Below are 20,950 nucleotides of genomic sequence, written 5' to 3'. Positions count from 1 at the left end.
CCGCCGTCCGCCGCCATGACAGTCGACGGTATTCTGCCAGCCTTCTGGCAGAATTCCGTCTACAGTCATAATGCGGGTGGGTGGCTGGTAGCCATGGCGACGGCATGGTGGCTGCCGTCGCCGTGGCGGTAGGTGGTCAATACCGCCAATGTTGTAATGAGAGACAAAATGCCTTCTTGTAAATATGGGCCCCTCGGACACAGTTTTCTGTGGCAGAGGAGCATGCAATGGGTATTGCTGTGGGCATTCCACCACAACACCCATTGCTTTTGGCGCTGCCTCAGATTTATGAGAAATCGTACATCTGTGGCAACTTCAAAAACAAACACCATCACAGGGGTGACATTAGCATGGCGCAACAAGGAGGAATACTTTACAATGGGTGTTACTGTGGGTATTCCACCACAACACCCATTGCTTTTGATGCTGCCCCAGATTTATGAGAAATCGTACATCTGTACCAGCACCAAAAACAAATGCCACGCCAGGGGTGGCGTTAGCATGGTGCAACAAGGAGGAATACTTTTATTCCTCCTCATTTTGCTTTCTGATTGTGTGCTGCATTCTGCAGCATATATGGAAAGAGCAAAATACCATGAATGACTGTTTATGTGCAGGAAGGTGTCCCTTCCTGCACATAAACATTCATTCAAAAATGACAATTTGGTACTTTTGTGTGTGCTGTGCAATGCAGCACACATAGAAGTGACAAATTGCCATTGTACATTGGAGGGGTCAATATCAGATCATGCCCCAAAGCCCTCTCTGCCCACATACTGGGCCCCACAGCACCAGAAGCCCAACTGAACAGAGCACAATTAGTGGGTTCTTCTCGTCTATCTTCCTCTCGTCCAGCAGATATCCTGGTGAGTGCACATGATTTTCCAGTAAAGGAACAAATCATCCACAGGGCTAGGGAGCTACACCCCCTGCAATTCCGAGGACCCACCCTGACCCTGTACCTGGATGTTTCTGCCATCCGCCCAGTGACATCCTACCTTAGAGAGAAAGGCACCACCTACTTCTGGGGGCAACCATTCCAACTTATTTTTCGGTGGGATGGGCAGCTCCACCAACTTTGCTCAATGTCTGCAGCTAGTGAACTCCTCGGCCTAGATGGAGACGTAGCCAGGGCGGGAGTGTCCCGCCTGGCGAACCGCAGAGGCCCCAGGTGCAATCGCTGGCACAGACGCCCATCCTCTGCCAGTGGTTAAAAACCAGACCCAGACATTAAGGCCCAGGAGAGGTGAGCGGTATTGGAGTCTGTGGGGGGAGACCCTGTCTCACGAGAATCACCTTGACCCGAGTCAGACCAATGGTTGAGCACTTCAGATTGCCTGGGGGAATGTGGGTGTTGGGATGGAGGTAGGATATGGGGAGAAAGGAAACTGGCAGACAACAGACACCGACCCACCTCCCAGAGGGGAAGTCGTTTGCCCAATTATTGTCCTCCTCTTACCCTGAGACATTGTTCTTGTTGCTGTTTATGTTTTCTACCGGGTATATTGACTTGGGACACACACACTGACCAGATGGCCTTCCTTGGAAGGAACTCACACACTGAGGGGGCACCACATGCTGGTAACAAACTTTCTGACCACCACAGCCACAATGGGGGGAGATGCTGTAAAGATTACTGAACCCTTCTGCCACACATAATTCTTTACAGATAGTGACCCTCAAGGGGAAGGGCCTTAATAATCCTATTAAGAGAAGGGCTATTCTCTCGTACCTAGAGCACATGTGGGTAGGCTTATGTCTCCTTTAGGAGACACATCTCCTGGTGAAAGACTGTTACCATCTGAAGTCCAGGGCTTTTACACAGCAATTCCACTCTTCTGCTAGCAGTGAAAAAGCAGGTATATGGAGAGAGGCCCACCCACAGTCTGGAGAGTAGACTTTCTACTTCCACACACATAAAACCAATGCTAGACTTGACCAGTTTTTAGGCACAAGAGAACTGCAGAGTCATGCTGCTGATGTAGAGACAGAACCTCAATCCCTGTCCGATCACTCAGCGGTGGTGATTGATTTTACCCTCCCTCCAGCAAACCGAGTACATCAGTACTGGCATCTACAGGAGACCCTCCTCCACAGACCCAAAGTAGTCAAGCAAGATGACCAGACTATTCACTTGTATTTACTAACGACACAGGTGGCACATCTGTATCGGTCCTGTGGGATGCCCTGAAGGCTGAGGTCTGGGGCACCTTCATGCAATTTTTGCCGGTGACAATAAGATGCACCAGGAGAAAAGAGACCAGCTACAACAACAAGCCAAAGAACTAGAGAGCTACCACCAACTAATAGGTGTCCCTAGGATCTGGAGGCAGTTAGAGGTGATGCAGAAACAACTTTCTCCCAGTAAATCTTAACTGGGCAGAGTACTCCCTTCTCTGCCTCAAGCACACCTCTAGCACACCATGTAAAAGGAGACAAGTGTGGGCTCTTCCTAGCTAACAGACTCTGAGCTCACCACCAGGCAACAGATGTTAAGAGGCTCACTCAGGAGGACAGCTCCAAGGTTAGTACTGACAACCATATTTCAGCCCAATTCAGAAACTTCTACTGCAACCTATACTCTGCACAGCCTATACCTGAAAACACTATTGAGGGGTATCTCCAGGCCATGAACATATCACCCATAACCGTGACACAGGCATACAAGATAGATCAATCCATCCACACAGAAGAGCTCGTAGCAGCTATTGCTAGCCTGAAACCCCATAATTCCCCAGGACCGGATGGTTTCCCGGCCAACTTCTATAAGACCCTTTGTCACGCATTGGCCCCCATCTTAACTGGGGCTTCAATTTCACAGAGGGTCTGAACATTCTGCCCCATTCATGAGAGATACCTCAATAGTTGTAATCCATAAACCCAGCAAAGATCCACAGAAACGTGTATCCTACAGACCGATTTCCCTTCTCAACATGGGTGCCAAATTGTTAACTGGTATTCTGGTGGCCCATCTGAACCCGCTGATGCCTGGATTGATTAGTCCACACCTGGCTGGATTCATCCCTTCGAGGCAATGCAGTGACAACACCAAGCAAATCCTTCCACATCATTGATAAAGCTGGACGTTCTAAGCGTGAGGTCTTACACCTAGCAGTGGATGCCAAAAAGGCATTCGATCTTATACCATGGCCCTACTTGACAGCCACACTTACACACTTTGGCTTCGGAGCCAAGTTCCATACCTGGGTACTCAGCAATTATGCTCACCTAAGAGCGATGGTTAGGGTGAACAAGACGACTTCAGCCCCCTTCCCATTGGCAGAGGGGCTTGACAGGGGTGACCATTATCACCTTTGTTATTCACGCTTTACATGGAGCCCTTTGCCCAACTATTGCGAGACAACCCGAACATCACAGGGGTCTGCTTTGGGGGCGAGGAACACACCATCTGCCTATATGCTGATGCTGTCATACTTGCTCTCGATGATCCATGGTCTTCGCTACCGGAGTTTGTGATGGAGGTAGAGCTATTCAGTGCTGCTGGAGGATTCTTGGTAAATGTCCAAAAATCCCACGCCCTGAACCTGTCGGTCCTTCTGCAAACAGAGGCGTTGCTCGCAGATAGCCTTCCGCTTCAGTGGAACATGACTGCCATTCCATACCTTGGCAATCAACTAGCCCCTACAGTAGCTGATACCACCAGACTGAACTATCGCACCCTCCATGAGCAAATCATGCAAGACATTGTCTGATGATGCTCATACCCACTCTCATGGCTTGGCTGGATAGCAGCGCTCAATCTGACTGCTCTCCCTCGTATCCTCTTCCTATTCCCAACCCTACCAGTGGATCCCCCTTCTGGGTATGATCAAAGCCCTTCAACAGGCACTGCCCCATTTCCTGTGGATGGATATACATCATCAGAGGCAGCGCCTTCCAGGTCAGTTGGTCGCTTAGTGAGGTAGGACTAGGAGTTCCAGGGGCAACATGGTGTCGGCGTAAGGGCGAGACCTGCAAGCCACACCCACCGGAACCAAACGCTGTGACTTCCTGCTGCCGCAGTCGCTGCTGCTTTTCTCGCCACGGCGGTTAGCGTAGGGGGAACTCGCCTACGGATCAATGCCGCGGAGGCGTAGCTGAACGGGCCGCTACCGCCGCGGCTGCATTGCATAGAGAGGCTGCCGCCTCTCCTGCACAGCGGCCGTAATAGAGTTGTGGAACCCGTTTCTGCGGCCCGTAATCCCCCGCACCTCGTAATCGTGGCAGTAACGGTAGACTGCCCCCCCCCAGGAGGAAATCCAGCGCGCAGCCGTTGCTGTGCAATCAACACAAGGTCCCCCTCCCCCCATGGCAGAGAACGTCGATCCAAGGCAGCATAAAAGACGCGACGAAGAGTACCCACGCTGGTAAGGGGGAGTGGGGGGAGTGTACAACAACCAATAATTAAGAAAAGCTCTGGTAAAGAAAAAGGGCTTATCCTGAACTGTCGAATTACAGACTTTGTGGCTGTTCAAGAAAGCAGGACAATAAATCTCACTCTGACTTTTTATCTAAGGAGGAGGAAGGAACTGAGGAACCTGGGGTTACCTTTGTTGATAACTAACGGAAGTTCATTAAGCATATGGAAGCTGAGAGTCGCTTTAAATGTGGAGAAAACGCTATTAACTAGCAGCCTTTGAATTTGCTAGCTTTATCCTGCTCTTCCCTCTTTATCTCCAGAAAATAGAGGAGAGGGGCTAAAAAGGAGGGGGGGAAAGAAAGGGGGAAAAAAAAAGAAAGAGAAAAAAAAAAAGTGTTGAAGGAAAGGAAAGGGAAAGGGAAAATTATTATTATTTTTTTTTTTTTCTTCCTGTAAGGGGGGGGGGGGAGAAAAGAGGAACCCTGGGAGGCGTCAATGCTCCCGGTTGTGTATAGTAATACATCTCGGCATCTATCCACTTTCTCATGGCCACTGAGGAGTGTGATTGAACAAACAATATCGGATGCATCGGCTGCTACGGCGGGTATATTAAGATTTATCAGACTGATACCTCATACGATAAGTATGGCGCCCAAAACTATCAGGAATTATGGAGACAAAAGCAAAGGTGCTAGAACAACACATATTGGTAGGGATAAAGAAGAGACAGTTGGGTTAAGTTAGCGCCTGGCGTCAATAACTGGTAAAGCAGCTGGGAAGAACACGTCAGGACTGATGAAAGATGCCAAGATGAGTGACAATACCACCCCCCCACTGGAAATTAAGATGAAAAGCAAAAGTCAACCTACTATTACAGCTTTTCTTGCAGGTGGAGCACAAGACAGCTCTTCTACACATGTAACCCCCTCCCCTGAAAGTAATGTACCAGGAAAAGAACCCACCCCTCTATCTGTTAGCGATAAAGAGCTATGTACTGGAAATAAGGATTTCTCTCTTAAATCTACACAATACATAGAGAACCCGTTAGACACTCAAGACATTAACAGGGAAAATAGAGAAAAGGTGTATGGCCCCTCCGGAAACGGGCAGCTTCAAATACAACAATTAGATCGAAGCAAGCATTGGGGCAAGCATTGGTGTCATCAAAGTGAGGAAGAAACTATAAGCACAACAGCACTTACAGTAGAAGGCAATGGCTCTACCAATCCTATAGAGAGCCCCAAAAAACAGGATAAAGCTTCCCTGCTCACGGACTGGGGCAAAGATAGCAGTGATAAGTTTTACTCCTTGACTGAAGAGTCCGATCTCAGCAGTGCCGATCGCAGCCTTAGTGAGTCTGATGAGAGTGAGTCATATGAGGCTGGTAATAAATCTCTAAATTGTGAATTTACAGTACGGCAGATCCGACAACGGAAATCCGCTAAACCACACTCTGACTCTCAAGAATGTCATGAAAACGCGGCATCAATGAGCGGCAGGACCCTAAGGTGGGATTACTCTGGCATTAGCTTAGCAGATACCCCAACCGCGGGCAACCAGGGCCCCATTAATGATAGGAATGAAAGTGATATGGGAGCCTCTGCTGGAGATATTGGTAATTCGGTTAATACCCATGTGAATGGCACTGAGGCGGGGATCCTGCAGTCAATATGCAATTCTATTAAAGAACTACAAACTGAAACCAAGATAGAAAGCCGGCGTGCAAGGATTGCTACAAAGAAACTCCAGGGGTCGGTCCGTAAAGTAGCTAAATCATGAATGGAAATCGAAGCTAAGCTATGCTCTATGGAAGATCGAATAGTGGCAGTTGAGGAGGATATGGATACTCTTAAAGAGCAGAGTGCTGCCAGAGATGGGCAAATGACAGACGTGATGTGGAAGATGGAAGATTTGGAAAACAGACAAAGAAGGAACAATTTACGATTTCTGGGTATATCAGAAGGACTAGAAGGAAATAATATACAGGCATATATGGTTAACCTTTTGCGTGGGGCCTTTCCAGAACTGGGGGACCGGGATTGGGGTAATGAGCTGCAGCGGGTTCATCGGTTCCCGACAATTCGACGGGAGGGGGGTCAACGGGCAAACTCTAAATATCCAAGAGCGATTTTGGTATATTTTGGGAACTATTTAGTAAGACAGGAAATATCGGACAAAACTCCCCCAAATACCCTGCGTTCTTTTGACGGGGTTACTTTTTTTACCCGCCCCGATTTTTGCCACGCCACGGTGGAGCGGAGGTGGCGGCTCCGGCAGCTTACTAAGCCATTTTCGGAGAAAGGGGGGGAAGCTTATTTGTTGGCTCCTGCCAGGCTTAAAACAATAATGAACGGAAAAGTAAAAGTTTTTACCTCAGAAATCAAGGCAAAAGAATATTTGATGGGGGTCTAACACAGAGTATGGAAGTATAGGGAATCACAGGAGGGTGGCGCTTGCGTACCAGTGGGTGGGTAGGCTGATGCATACACAACACCAACATTCAGGCCATCAGGGGTCTGATTGCTCAACAGGGTGGGGGGCCAGTTTCAGGAGGGAAGGGAGGGGCTCAGGGAGGGGTGAAGGGGAGACTGGTCCTGGGTAGGGGAAGGGGGGATGGGCAGGGACAAGTAGGAGGGGGTGGGGGGGAGGGATAGGGGCGAATCATGGGAAGAAAATGGAAAGGAAACGATTAATGGAGATGAGAGATATGGGGCGAAGAGGTGGAAAAGGAAGGAAAGAAAATTCAAGAGACGGTGTAATTAAATATGTAAAACTGAGGGATCCCAAAGAGAAAGGATTGGAAATTACCAAAAGAAAGGGCTATGGCTAGACTTAGAATTGTGTCAATCAATATATGTGGACTGAATGATCCTCATAAAAGAAGGAGAGTGGCAGAAGAATTAAAAACTTTCAAGGCAGATATTTTTTGCCTACAAGAAACACATGTGGAATTTAAAAATTCTGGGATTCTCGGTTCGCTTGGCATGAAGGTGGTTGTTTGGTCAAAACAAGAGACTAGAACTAAAGGAGTGGCAATTCTCGATCGAACTAATAAATTAAAATTTACTCAGCAGAAGGCAGATACAGGTGGAAGATGGGTAATAGTAGAATGTAGTTACGGTCATAACAGTTTTACATTATGTTCTATATATGGGGTAGTCACGGATGACCCTATAGTTCTTGATACCCTCGCTATCGAGTTAACAGGATAGGCCCCTCCCTATATTATATGTGGTGATTTTAACTTTAATGGATCGTGGGAGGGACTACAGGATCTATTAACATCCACGACTGAGAAGTATCAGGGGCGTAAACCTCGGGTATATAAGGCAATGGTTGCTATTCAGCAAGAATTAGGGTTAGTGGATGCCTGGGTAAAGTTGCGTAAGCCCGACCCCGGATATACTTATTATTCGGCTCCTCATGCGAAACTAGCACGACTTGATTATTTTCTAATCTCTCCTATATTTCTAAAGCAAGCCAGGATTGAGCTATATTCACGGATGGTGTCAGATCATAATCCTCTAGTTCTGGATGTGGAGCTGGATGGGTTAGAATCAAAAGCTAGCAGATGGACATTTGAAAGGGGACTTCTAAAAGACCCAGAATACTGTGAACATATGAGCAAGTGGATAACTGAATTTTTGGGGTTTAATCAGGGTTCAGCCTCAGTGGAGATAGTTTGGGATACTCTCAAAGCAGGTATTCGTGGAGAAACACTAAGTTTTAGTATTAAAAAGCAGAAGGATGCTCGAGGGAAAATAATAGAGTCCCAAGCAAAGTTGTGGTTTGCAGAAAGACAACTGGCTATAGCTATAGAAGCTGGAGCCGATATAAGGAGAGCGCAGGAAGAAGTTGCCATAGTAAAAGCGGCAGTAAATGAGGTCACAGCCCAAAGAATAGGAGAGAAATATTTAACACAGCGTGCACAAGGGTTTGAGTTTGGAGAAAAAGTCGGGCGGCTGTTAGCGATACGGACAACCCAAAAAACTGCGGCTGGGGTTATTCGGGATATCTCAGATCAGCAAGGACAGATAATATCAGAAGTGGGTGGAATCAGAAAAGTGTTTCATGGATATTATCACGAGCTTTATGATGAAACATCAGTCTATTCGGATGAAGATATTTTAGAATTCTTATATCCCATTAAGATGGTGAAACTAGATAAGAATGACAAGTCATGCCTGGGAAAGCAGATAGATATTTCAGAAATAGAAACGGCAATGAGTAATCTGCCCACAGGGAAAGCTACTGGCCCTGATGCGATCCCCTTAGAATTTTATAAAACTTTTAAACTACTGTTACTTCCGCTCATGTTGGAGCTGTATAATCAGGTACAGAATGGAGGGAAAATCCCCCCATCTTGGGATCTGGCTAATATAGTTGTGTTTTAGAAGAAAGGAAAATCCCCGTTAAATCCAGCCTAATATCGCCCGATCACATTAATAAATAGTGACGACAAAATATATGCAAAGATCTTGGCAGTTCGACTATCGCTGGTTTCTCCGTGGCAGCATGAGTTTGTTCCAGGAAGAGATACAACTAATCATATACCTTGAGAGTTTTAGCACTTTTTGACTCTACGGAAGTAGCAAAAGAACCAATGGCGGCTGCATTTTTGGATGCAGAGAAGGCATTCGATCGGGTGAACTGGAAGTATCTGTGGTATGTTATGGAGCATTATGGGCTAGGGAAGAAATTCATTATAGCAGTAAGGGCACTATATAGATCCCCGGTTGTGAGAATACAACTAATGGGAGGACAATCTGAGAGCATCTCAATTAGGAGAGGTACCAGGCAGGGATGCCCATGCGCTCCCCTCCTTTTTGCTTTGTATATAGATCCTCTGCTGAGACAGTTGGAAGAAAACAGTAAGATTCCACCAATCCATAGACAGGGATGGGATACTAAAATCTTAGGATATGCAGATGATATAGCCATACTAACCCCCTTACCTGATTCAGCACTAAGAGAGATCGAAGTAGTGATGAAAAAATTTGGAAGGTTTTCTGGATACTTGTTAAATGGAGCTAAAACACAGCTGTTGGCAAATCAATACACAAATACTAAAGACAGACGGAGGGTGGATCATGCAGTATATTTAGGTATTAATATTACACCCAAGCTAGATGAAGTTGTCAATTTAAATATAGATCCTATACTTGCAAAATTTAGAGAAGATATGTGCAGATGGAACAACCTGCATTTAACTATTGTAGGACGATGTAATATGGTAAAGATGATTTTCCTACCGAAGCTGTTGTATCTATTTCGTGCTATACCACTGAGCTTTACTAACTTAAAATTTAAATAGATCGATAGAGCAATCATGAGATTTATATGGGCATATGGTAAGTGTAGGAGATCAAGCAAATTTATGTCTCTTCCTCGGGAAAGGAGTGGTTGGTCCTTACCAAATATAAAATTATATCAAATGGCAGCAGCTTTCCAATGCATGCGCCCGTTATGGGGGCCTAATAAAGAAGGAGTTATAAAAGCGGATCTCCCCAATATATATGAGTTGCAGATTGGAGCAGTAGCCAATGGGTGCTTGGTAACATATCACGAGCCTGGATATTACAAGAAAACTAGGTATAAGGTTTTGGGTGCGGCCCATAAGTGTTGGCGATTATGGTACAGAAAGAAAGGATTTGGTAGATACAATTATTATACCATGATTGAGAAGAATCCATTGCTCCCCGAAATATTTCATGATAAATATATGGCAAATTGGTCCACCCTAGGTATAACCAGGTTAGGACATTTTTTTGACAACTCAGGGGTTAAGTTGTTTCAAGATCTTCAGGAACAATACGGTCTAGAGAAAAGGGACTTCTTCAAATATTTACAGATAAGGGATTTTTTAGGGAAAAAAACAGGGGGGACCCAGGGATTCAAAAGTAACCAACTGATGAATGACATTCTAGCTAATCCCAGTATAACTATTAGGTAAATTTATCCTTTTTTATTGGTAGAACAATCAGATGATCTAGAAAAGAATAAGGATAGGTGGAGCAAGAAGTTGGCAGATGGGAGTAATAACTTCATGAGGTCACTGGAGTTGGGTTGCACTATTTTATTATCATCTTCCCTGCAAGCGCAACACTACAAGACTATGTTTGATCTGTATCATACACCAGCCCACCTCGCAAAATGGGGATGTGTGTCAGGAATAAACTGTCCAAGATGTGGGATGTATGGTCCAGACATCATACATATGATGGCTACATGTGGGGAATTAAAGGCCTCAAGGGAAGGTATACAATCTGTTTTGAAGGAGGTTTTGGGATATGATTTTACTTTCACACCTGAGATCATGGTCTTTGGAACTGATGGCGAAATAGCTGGATCACATAGAGCATTTATTTTTGTAGCCATGGCGGTGTTTCGAATTTGTATATCAACATCATGGTTGGATTTACGACCCCCGCCTTGGCAACAATGGTTGGCTAGGCTGCTGTCTGTATACCATTTGGAGATGGCATTGTATGAACGGAAGGGGAAACAGGCTAGGAGGAAAGGGAAGGCAATATGGGGTCGATTCCAGGCTTGGATACAGGCCCATAATGATCGGGGTCACCCCCTTTTGAACTAATGGGTTTCATCTTTAGATAAGATTGGAGGGGTGGCCAGGTTTTGTATCATGTATGATTTAACTGGGTGATGTCTGGGTGATGTCTTCTCCTTGTCTTTTCCACCCTATGTTCTGTTCTGGAAAAAGTATTGTATTGTATTTTAAGTCTCCAGTGTAAAATGACTCAAGAATATATATGTTATATGTTTCCTTCCAATAATAAAAAATAAAAAAAATAAAAAATATTAAAAATGTCTTTTTGCGATGTATTAAAGTCATTCACAAGCCAAAAATTGTTATGCAACTGTTTTGCAAGTCAGTATTTTTTGCGAATCTAAAATTAAGAAATCCCTAATTGTGATTTATAAATGGTATGTTAGAGGCAGTCATGCAATTTACCACCAATTAAACCAAAGGAGTACCTGGGAGAAAAGTATCTTCCTCCACCATTTGTGCCTGTTCTTCTCCCCATCATGTGTACAAAAACTGTCTTCCCCAGGTGCATCTGTTTGAATAACATACTTTTAATGTAATCACATGGGGGAAACATTTCTCTTCAGTTGTTATAATTTCTCCAGTAAATGTCTGACACTGACTACAGTTTGTTTCTTGTGAACTACTAGTCCCATAAGGCACCATGAAGGTTTATTTTGCTAGGGAATAATCCCATACTAAGATGCCGGTATTAGGTTAAATTATACATGCATGTGGAAGACAGGTTTATGTTATGAAATGTTACAATGACAAACAATGTACACTTTGCGATAGTGCAGGTCCCGGCTTGTCAAAGTTGGCAAAACCAACAACCGCCTCTGGCTCCAGGATTGTCTCTACCATTGCCTCCTGTATAGTGAGGAGGGTACAGAAGAGGGTCCACATCTCGTTGCCCGGGACTCACTTAAGTGCATTACAACCCTTTCTTAAGTGCGGGCTGGAGGTCGTATCAGCTCTCCCAAATCTCTCCAGTAGAGCGCTGTGAAGCACCTAGAGAATTTATTTTTTCCTGGATCTCCAGCCAGATTTTGTGCTTTTGTGCCTCTGGCACAGTCATAGATGACTGCCCAAACAGGAGGTCATGGTTGTTGCAACACTACTCTGTCAGTATTTTGAGTTCTTTTTCAAAGAACTTCAGTTTTTGCTTTCTTACCCCTGCCTCCTTCTCCAGGTTTTGGCTGGCCATTCCTGTTGTAGGGAATTGCTTTTTGGTGGTCCACAGTTCACTTTCCAAATACAACAGTTCTCCACCCTCATTTTGTCTGCTTTCCTGGCTTCAGATGTTCGCCACTTCAGGGATGTGGGGTCATTACCCTGAATTAGGAAGCAAATTTCTGCATTTGCGACTGAGTTTGCTACTTGTGACTGCATTCGCAATTTAGGAAATTGCAAATTGAGATTTCCAAATTTGCTAGTCACTATTTTTGACACCCCAATGTATGTACAATCTGATTTCCTATTACCAAATTGTGATTTGCAAAAATTACAATTTGGTAATTCCAAATCAGAAACTTTATACATTTAACCCAGTGAGAGGGTATTTTGTTATCAGTTCAAGGCTTGCTGGTTTACAGACCGTCAGAGACACCTCTAGCACAGGGGTTAAAGGGCATATTGACGGGGCTACCTGATCTGTGGGACTGTTTTCCAGTGTGTACCTTCTGTTGGGTATGAGATCCGTTAGATGATATCATCATTGGTATTTCCATCACCATTTTTGTATACATGTTTAACTTTGTGTGTAGCTTTTAATAGTGTGTGTAATAAAGTGCTTTTTCTTTTATAAGATGAAAAAAAAAAAAAAAAAAAAAGGACTAGGAGTTCCACATTTTAAGCTATACTTACAAGCTGCCCAGCTTTGCCATCTGGTTGCATGGTCAATGGCTGAGTCTGAAAACCCGTGGCTTTTCATGGACAGGGCGATCGCGGGCATACACATGTAGAAGGTGCCCATTCTAAACAAAGCACAAGCACTTTAGAGACTGCACTCTTCACCAAGTACCAAGCCACTGATCAGGGCATGAGCTGAAGTGGCAATGGCCATGGGCTTCACTACTTTTCCCTCACTCTTAGGGCCCATATTCGATAACCCGAACTTCAAGCGCGGTATAAACCAGAAAGCATTCCAGTGATGGCAGGATGGGGGGTGCCATTCCTTTTGCCACCTCTATGGGGAGGACAGGGTCCTCCCCATTTGAAAAGGTGCAAGAAGGCTTCATGCTGCCGGAGACCGAACCCTTACACTACCTCCAAGTCACGCACTGGGTAGCGCACACTACCATAAAACCCGGGGCCCAGAGATCTCTAACCGCATTTGAACAATGGCTTTTCATGAAGCTCTCTGACAAGGGGATGATTTCAAACCTATATCAACTCTTACTTTGGGCCTTCCTGTCCCCAAAACCTCCAGGGCCAGTATGTTGGGAACAGGAGAAGGGCAGAGAATTCTGCTCTAAGTAATGAGGAAAAATTCACTACAGAGCACACCCCCTGCAACATAGAAACCATAGAATGATTAAGAATCGTCACCTATTGCTGTTGAATGCCTCACCGCTTACAAAAATGCTATCCCTCACGTACAGCCGACTTCTGGAGACAGTGAGGCCAATTGGGTTGCCTGCTCCACATCTTTTGGGAATGTCTTAAGATCTCTGAGTTCTGGTACTAGGTATTACTAGACATAGACACACACCTGGGAACACAGTTACCCCGATTCCCTGGCTATACAATTCTGGGCTCACTGGGGCACAGCAACTGCACCCACCCACCGTGCGTGGCTCCACAGAATCTGATATATCCTGGGGATGGAAAAACTCTCCTTGGTCTTAATTTAGCAAGGGAACTCTTATGAAGAACAGTGGAAACCATTTATCTCACTTCTGTCCTAAGAATACGGGGAACTGACGTGTCTCAAATATCTCAGGTTGATGCTGCTCTTGGACACAGTCCCTCTGGGTGGATCCTAGTTCACCTAGACCCCAGCTACGCAACCACTTCACTCCTTCCCCTGTTATGCACTTGAGTGTCCCTGGGGGGTGGGTGAGGTAAGGAGGGTAGTTCAATTATTAGGTCTCTGTTTAATTGGAATGCTTTCATTATGTTGAGGTACCTGATCAATACGGTTATACTCTAACATATTTCTAATAAAAAGATTTGATCCTTAAACGGTTTCTATATAGTAAGGATAACAGTGACAGACTGACAATTTGGTAAGAGATTGTGATCATACTGGTTTTACAAGTATGTTTTCTGCACGGCCACCATAGCGAAGAATGGATGTGTCCCAAATTACTATACATAACTGAAGGTAACGGTGAGATTAGCAAATATCATTGGCTGCCAATAATTATAATGGCAGCTGTTAATTGCGGTTATTTATCAATTCATTATTGGATATCAGCACACCACCACTCAATGTCAAAACTGACAGATAACCAGGATGTGATTGACTGATAATGGTGGAAAACTGAAGAAAATCTGGAACAGAAGCACATTGGTTCCAATTCACAAAGGTAAGATTTGCAGGTGTGCACATATGCTTATCTAATCCTACACCTATGACTAACTATCCACTGGATTTCCTATTCACTATTTATGAGTGGAAATTTAAACTGAGATGTCAACTGAAAAGCCTATAAACCCCCACCAAACCGAGAAGAGGTGATGGAGACTTCTATGACTGAATTTATGAGTTTAATATTACTATTAGTAACTTTCTACCGGTTTGTGGAGCTCTCCCTCCATCCCTATAAGACAATATAGGGAAATTTAATAGAGTTTATTTTTAAAAAAATAAATAAAATTAAGTTGATGTGAAATACAACTGTACAATAATTAAAATGAATGTAAGATTAAAGTATACAATAATTAAAAAATTTAACTGACCTAGAACTACTTTTAAGAGAAGTATACAACACAACCTCCTAAAATTAACTTTGTATCGAATAGTGAATTATTTAAATATAGTAATTCATTTTTAATTTGCATTTTTGAACTACACTTAAAAATTAAAATCATCCATTCTCAATAATTTTTTTAAGTGTATTATCAGAATAAAAAATAAGATGTACTTAAGATTTATAAAGTGAAACTTTGTGTCATTATATATATATATCTATATCTATATCTATATATATATATATTAGACATAAGCAATAATTTCCATTCTCAAAAACAATAAAAAATGTATGTATCTGATCCTACTTGAGAGACAGTCCACCAAGTTGATTCAGATCATGCATACATCTTCGGACAAGAAAGAAGAAGCCCCTGCTCCTAAGAGAAAAGGTAAATCTCAAACAGCATGCCTCTGTCAAGTGACAGACGAGTTACGAACCATACATGCACAGTTTTAACTGGCTTGCCCATTATACTATAAAATGAGTCAGGGAATGTTAACAGCAACATATATAATATAGAACATTTCCCTCTATCTTGGCTCAAAAGCTTCAACAATATTTCCACCAAGTGGTTTCATCTATTCTTTTATTAGAGCAGAAATAACGTGACACTTCCCAGTGTGTGCTCCTTAACCTAACAAAAGTCAACAAGAAGCAAAACAATTGTATAAGAAAATAATGTAATTAGGTAAAGACAAATAAAGAAAATAAAGAGATCCAAAATTAACCTGAGTCAAACCCAAAATACACAAATACCACATAAAAGGATACCCCCAATGGCAGCTGAATGCAATCAGAGCATCTCCTAAAAGCTGATCCAGAAGCCACACACGCACTACATAATTATCACCTACGAAATATGAAGAAAAGGAATCCCATGGTGGATCATCCCCATCTCGAACACAGCAGAAACAGATATACAGGAACAGCAAAACACCTCAGCCAGCTGTCACAATCTGCAGATGAACCAATATTTCATCATTTCCAGAAGGTTAGCCAATATGCACATATGGTCGTCATCTTGGTTTAGTCCCTTAGGATGAATACTGTTCAGCCTGATGATATATTCCGATTTCAACTTTCTTAGGGTACGTTCTTTGTCACCTCCTCTTGCATTTCCAGTGACCCTGTCAACCCCAAAAAAGGAAACTGCCTGCATGCTATTTGATATTGCCCTTAGGAGCAGGGGCTTCTTCTTTCTCGTCCAGAGATGTAGTTATGAAATTGATCAACTTGGGGAATGTCTCTCAAGTGGGATCAGATGCACTTTTTTTTCTCCATTTTTGAGAATGGAGATGATTGTGTATGTCTTATTCATTCCTGTAACTCGTATGGGAAATGTAAACAAAGGTTTTTTATGGTTCATTATGAAAAATGTTTCTTTTCAAACAGAATATTCTTATATACAGTCTGTCTATTGCTTCCATGAGGTGGTTACATATTTGTAGGTGAATGGGACGTGGAACCATTGTTGTATCTGGACTTGACAAAGACGGAAGTCGCAACGCGTCAGCCTTTCGAATAAATCTTTTTTGATTTCATCATCCCTAGGAGTGTGAGCATTGTTAGGTGTTTATGGTGACACAGCGCTGCTTGATATTTGAAGCGGGCCCTGCTCCCACTGCTCGGCACTGGTCTCAACAGGTGGACTTGATTGGAGTATTGGCAGGAAGGTAGATTTACAATATATATCTATATATATATATATATATATATATATATATATATATATATTTATATATACATACATATATATATATATATATATATATATATATATATATATATATATATATATATATAAATATATATATAGTCATTTTACAGCTCGGCAAGGATGACACTGTGTCAATTCTGTGCTTAAAGACTTTACTGTACAAATAGCAAACAACTTTTTTCCTGTCTAGCTCAGTGTGGATAGCACTGTGCTGATACTATGTTTAAAAACTTTGCTAGATAAACAGATATTTGAGGTGAGCAAATCTAGAGTGCCTCTGGTGTTCCACGGTGCTCTTTACTGGAGCTGATCTCCACCTAAACTTTAAAACTACCCAGAGTTCTCTCTTCTTTTTTTTGCATAATTTATGCATCACTCTAACCCTGAAAGGGTTTTCTTTTGAGACATATATATATATATATATATATATATATATATATATATATATATATATATATATATATATATGAAGCAAAAAGAAAAATATAATACTCGCACACTCAGGTTTCAGGAACAAGAAAAATTCAGTTTAATCCACACACAACGCGTTTCGACTGACACAGCAGCCTTGGTCACGTGATATATACATACATATATAAAAACAGAGTGCCACTAGTTTTGTTGTGTAGCTATTTTAGTTATAGCTCCATACACGTTGATTTAGCATACTCGGCTTGCCCAGGTGCACTTTAACCTAGATATATTTTATTTGGCTTCGTTTTATTATTATTACAATAGCCACTTTTACGGTCTTGTTTTATTTTCTCTCTATCTAACTGTTTTCGCCTAGGCCAGCACTCTGTTGTCAAACAAGACATTCTTGCTCACTCTGTGCTTCTTCCAAGCCTGCAGTAAGATAGGTTGCCGGTGAACGTGATATAAAGTTTTGTCTCTGACATTCATAGAAAACACACATCCTTATGTAGGGACATTTTCTCAGAACATCAGCTGTTTTATCATAAAAACACTTCCCTGTCCCTTACACGTTAGAGGGAGATTCCAGCCAGAGAACCACGACTGTATGCTGATTTCTGAATGCTTCGCTACAGCTACTTATGCAGACTTCAGGCCTTTGCTCAGGTATGGGGGATGATGTCTTCCCAGGGGAACATGAAGGACAGAATTAGAGCTTAACACGCTATGCTCTATTATAGCCTAGGAAGGAATTAGTCTATTGACTCTAGTGACAATATGGTAGAGTTATTTCTATGCTTTACTCTCCTTGTCACAATTTTAATCTTGTCATGCTGTATCGTTCTGGTTATTGCAGTCTATGCTTTGCTATCTAAAATTAAGTTGCTTTATTAAAGCATTGTTCAAACCTATACTGCCTCTATTTATCATTGTTTATGTGAGACTAATGTAATTAAGAGAAACGAATGAGACCAGAGTGACCACTGTGTCCCTGAGAACTCAATTATGTCATGCGCTCGGCTGCCCAATCGTCCCGCTCTTCGGTAGAGATGAGGTGCTGCTAGCTAGCCAGAGCAAAACCCGGATTGTAGCAATAGGTGTCACTGACTCAGTCTCCCACACCGCAGGCGATTCTGCCATTCAAAATCCATTAGTCTCATTAGAATGATCAGAGCTGGCGCGACATGGTGCGGACAACGTTTGGTCAGGCTCTAATTTTCGGGTCCTGCTGAGTATCTCTGTCTCACAATATACAAAGACACCTCAGTACTATATATGGAGACATCAGTGGTATTGAGGATTTCGTCCTCAGCTAAATAGGGAACACCTATCTGATGCTAGAGGTTGTTCAAGCTTGAACCCCCAAAAGGAAAATCCCCATTTGGTGTACTTATCTCTGAACAAAACTACCATCTAATATGGAGAATCCGCAGCAGCTAGCAATTGCAGTCAATATGAGACCACCCCTTGCTGCACATTTATTGGCAATTGGCCTAACGGCCCAGGGGGTCCAGTCACATTTGCTGTTGATGCAGATACAGCTTATGGAACAGAACTCTTTTCTTCTTGGGTAACACTTCCAGCAGTTGATGGGAACACAAATACATTTCATTACTATACACTTGCAAACGTACTTGGACAATACAGAGCATACGCATATATAGAAATACCTTTATCTTATCAAGAACATAATAATTGGGTTGATGGCACCCACACGATTTTAAGAGTTAGGTTAGGTCCTCTAAGTAATGATGGTCCTACCAGGCTTTTATTGGCCACTTATACACCTCACCCTGCAGTAGCAAACTTAGCAGTATCTGAAGTCCATTGCTTATATACTGAGCTGACTGCAATAAACAGACGTCTAGTACAATTTGCAATGCAAACATTGAATACAAACCCAGCATGTGCTGCTCCAGCGCAGCCACATGCAGTAACACCAGGTATCAATCCTGCAACTGTACATTCAATCATGGGTAAAGTACCCGCCAAATGAGAAGAAAATCCGTTTTGGCTAGCTCAAAAAATAAATGCACTGGAAGCAGTGTTTTCCCATAGGGGACCTCAGGATAACATAGAATTCTTACGATGTGCTTACCATTTGGGATGGTCCCCACAGTAGATAAGTGTAATAACTGGGGCATGGTATTTGCCACTCTCTATACTACCGCACATGGTACACCGACACTTGCCAACTTACCTGAAGTGTTGAAACAAATTCAAGATGAATACGGGGCTGCCCCAGCCCTAGACTCGGGGATGCAATTAATGGGCAACTTTGACACAGTTTCCTCAATTATTTTAAGTATCCTTAAAGGGGCAGCGGTCGCACTAGCAGTGCGCATGCGTCTCTGGGATGTTCTTCAACAAGATCAAGAACGCGAGCTGCCAAAGATTATTGCAGATACCTATTCTAGTATTGGTCGAGATAGAATAGGGGCCAGACCAACTAAACCACAATTTCAGGGCAAATCTAAAAAAGATTTTTCCAAACAAACTCCTGAGGGTAACAACAAATGCTGGGATAAAAAACAACAAACTCCTAAAAAACAAAGGGGAGAATCTCCATGTACGGAGACCCCACAGAATAGATATAGGGGGTCATTCTGACCATGGCGGTAATGGACCGCCAGGGCCAACGACCGTGGGAGCACCGCCAACAGGCTGGCGGTGCTCCCATGGGCAGTCTGACCGCGGTGGTACAGCCGCTGTCAGAAACGGAAAACCGGCGGTGTACCGCCGGTTTCCTGCTGCCCTGGGGAATCCTCCATGGCGGCGCTGCAGGCAGAGCCGCCATGGGGATTCCGACCCCCTTACCGCCAGCCTGGCTCTGGCGGTTTTGACCGCCAGAACCTGGCTGGCGGTAACGGGTGTCGCGGGGCCCCCTAACAGGGCCCCACCAACATTTTCAGTGTCTGCCAAGCAGACACTGAAAATCGCGATGGGTGCAACTGCACCCGTCGCACCCCTTCGGAGCCGGCATCCTCATGGAAGGGGGTTTCCCGCTGGGCTGGCGGGCGGCCTTCTGACGGTCGCCTGCCAGCCCCGCGGGAAATTCAGAATTACCGCAGCGGTCTTCTGACCGCGCAGCGGTATTCTGACGGCGGGACTTTGGTGGGCGGCCTCCGCCGCCCGCCAAAGTCAGAATGACCGCCATAATCTCCAAAATAGAGATAATATAAAAACGCCTGATAGATATCAATATACTGATACACGCCAATCTCGTTCCTTTTAGGACTCATCGGAAAAACGCAGTGAGAGAGGTGGGTGGTCAGGGCAAAGAACAGAATACGTGAAACAAAGACAGGACTCACAACGCTCATCAGAGGTTTGTGTTAAAAAGGAAGAGAAATCTCCCCAACAAAAATGGCAATTTTAAAAGAAAAAGGTGGCAGCAGTTGCAGTTCGACATGCCACTCAAGAAAAGGGTCCTCTTGAAGAACTAGAAGTGGGCACTTGCACTTCTAGACAGTGCGGCAGACGTCACAATAGTTTGCCGGAGTCTTCAAGAGCATCTGGAGGCGAAAGCAACTGATGACTTTCTACAAGTAGAAACCGTGGACATGCATGTCTCCACGCCTGATAGGGTGTATAAAGTAATGCTACAGTTAGAAGGAGACATTGAAAACAAAATAGACGCAATCTTTTGGGATTGTGTGGTAAATATATATGATATTTTGTTGCCCGAACAAGATTGGCCACCTGAATTTGTCTGTACCTGCCCATATGGGGAAGATGTTATTAATTGTTCTTTCTCTCCCCTTGTTCCGGAGGAACTCGTTGAATCCTGCGCTATCGATTGGACACTGGGGCAGGCACCTGTGTTATATCGCAACCACGTAGACTGGGATAAAGAATCCCCCTACCATGTAAATCCTGTTAAAAATCAACCCCAACGTCAACCTCAGTATCCAATAAAACATGATGCAAAAGCACCAGGGAGAAAAATTCTCACAGAACTGAGGTACCAGGGCATAATTGAACACTGTGTC

Source organism: Pleurodeles waltl, chromosome 1_2 (genome assembly GCF_031143425.1).
Source record: "Pleurodeles waltl isolate 20211129_DDA chromosome 1_2, aPleWal1.hap1.20221129, whole genome shotgun sequence".
In the NCBI taxonomy this organism is placed as follows: Eukaryota; Metazoa; Chordata; class Amphibia; order Caudata; family Salamandridae; genus Pleurodeles; species Pleurodeles waltl.
Note: the sequence above shows the minus strand (reverse complement) of the source record.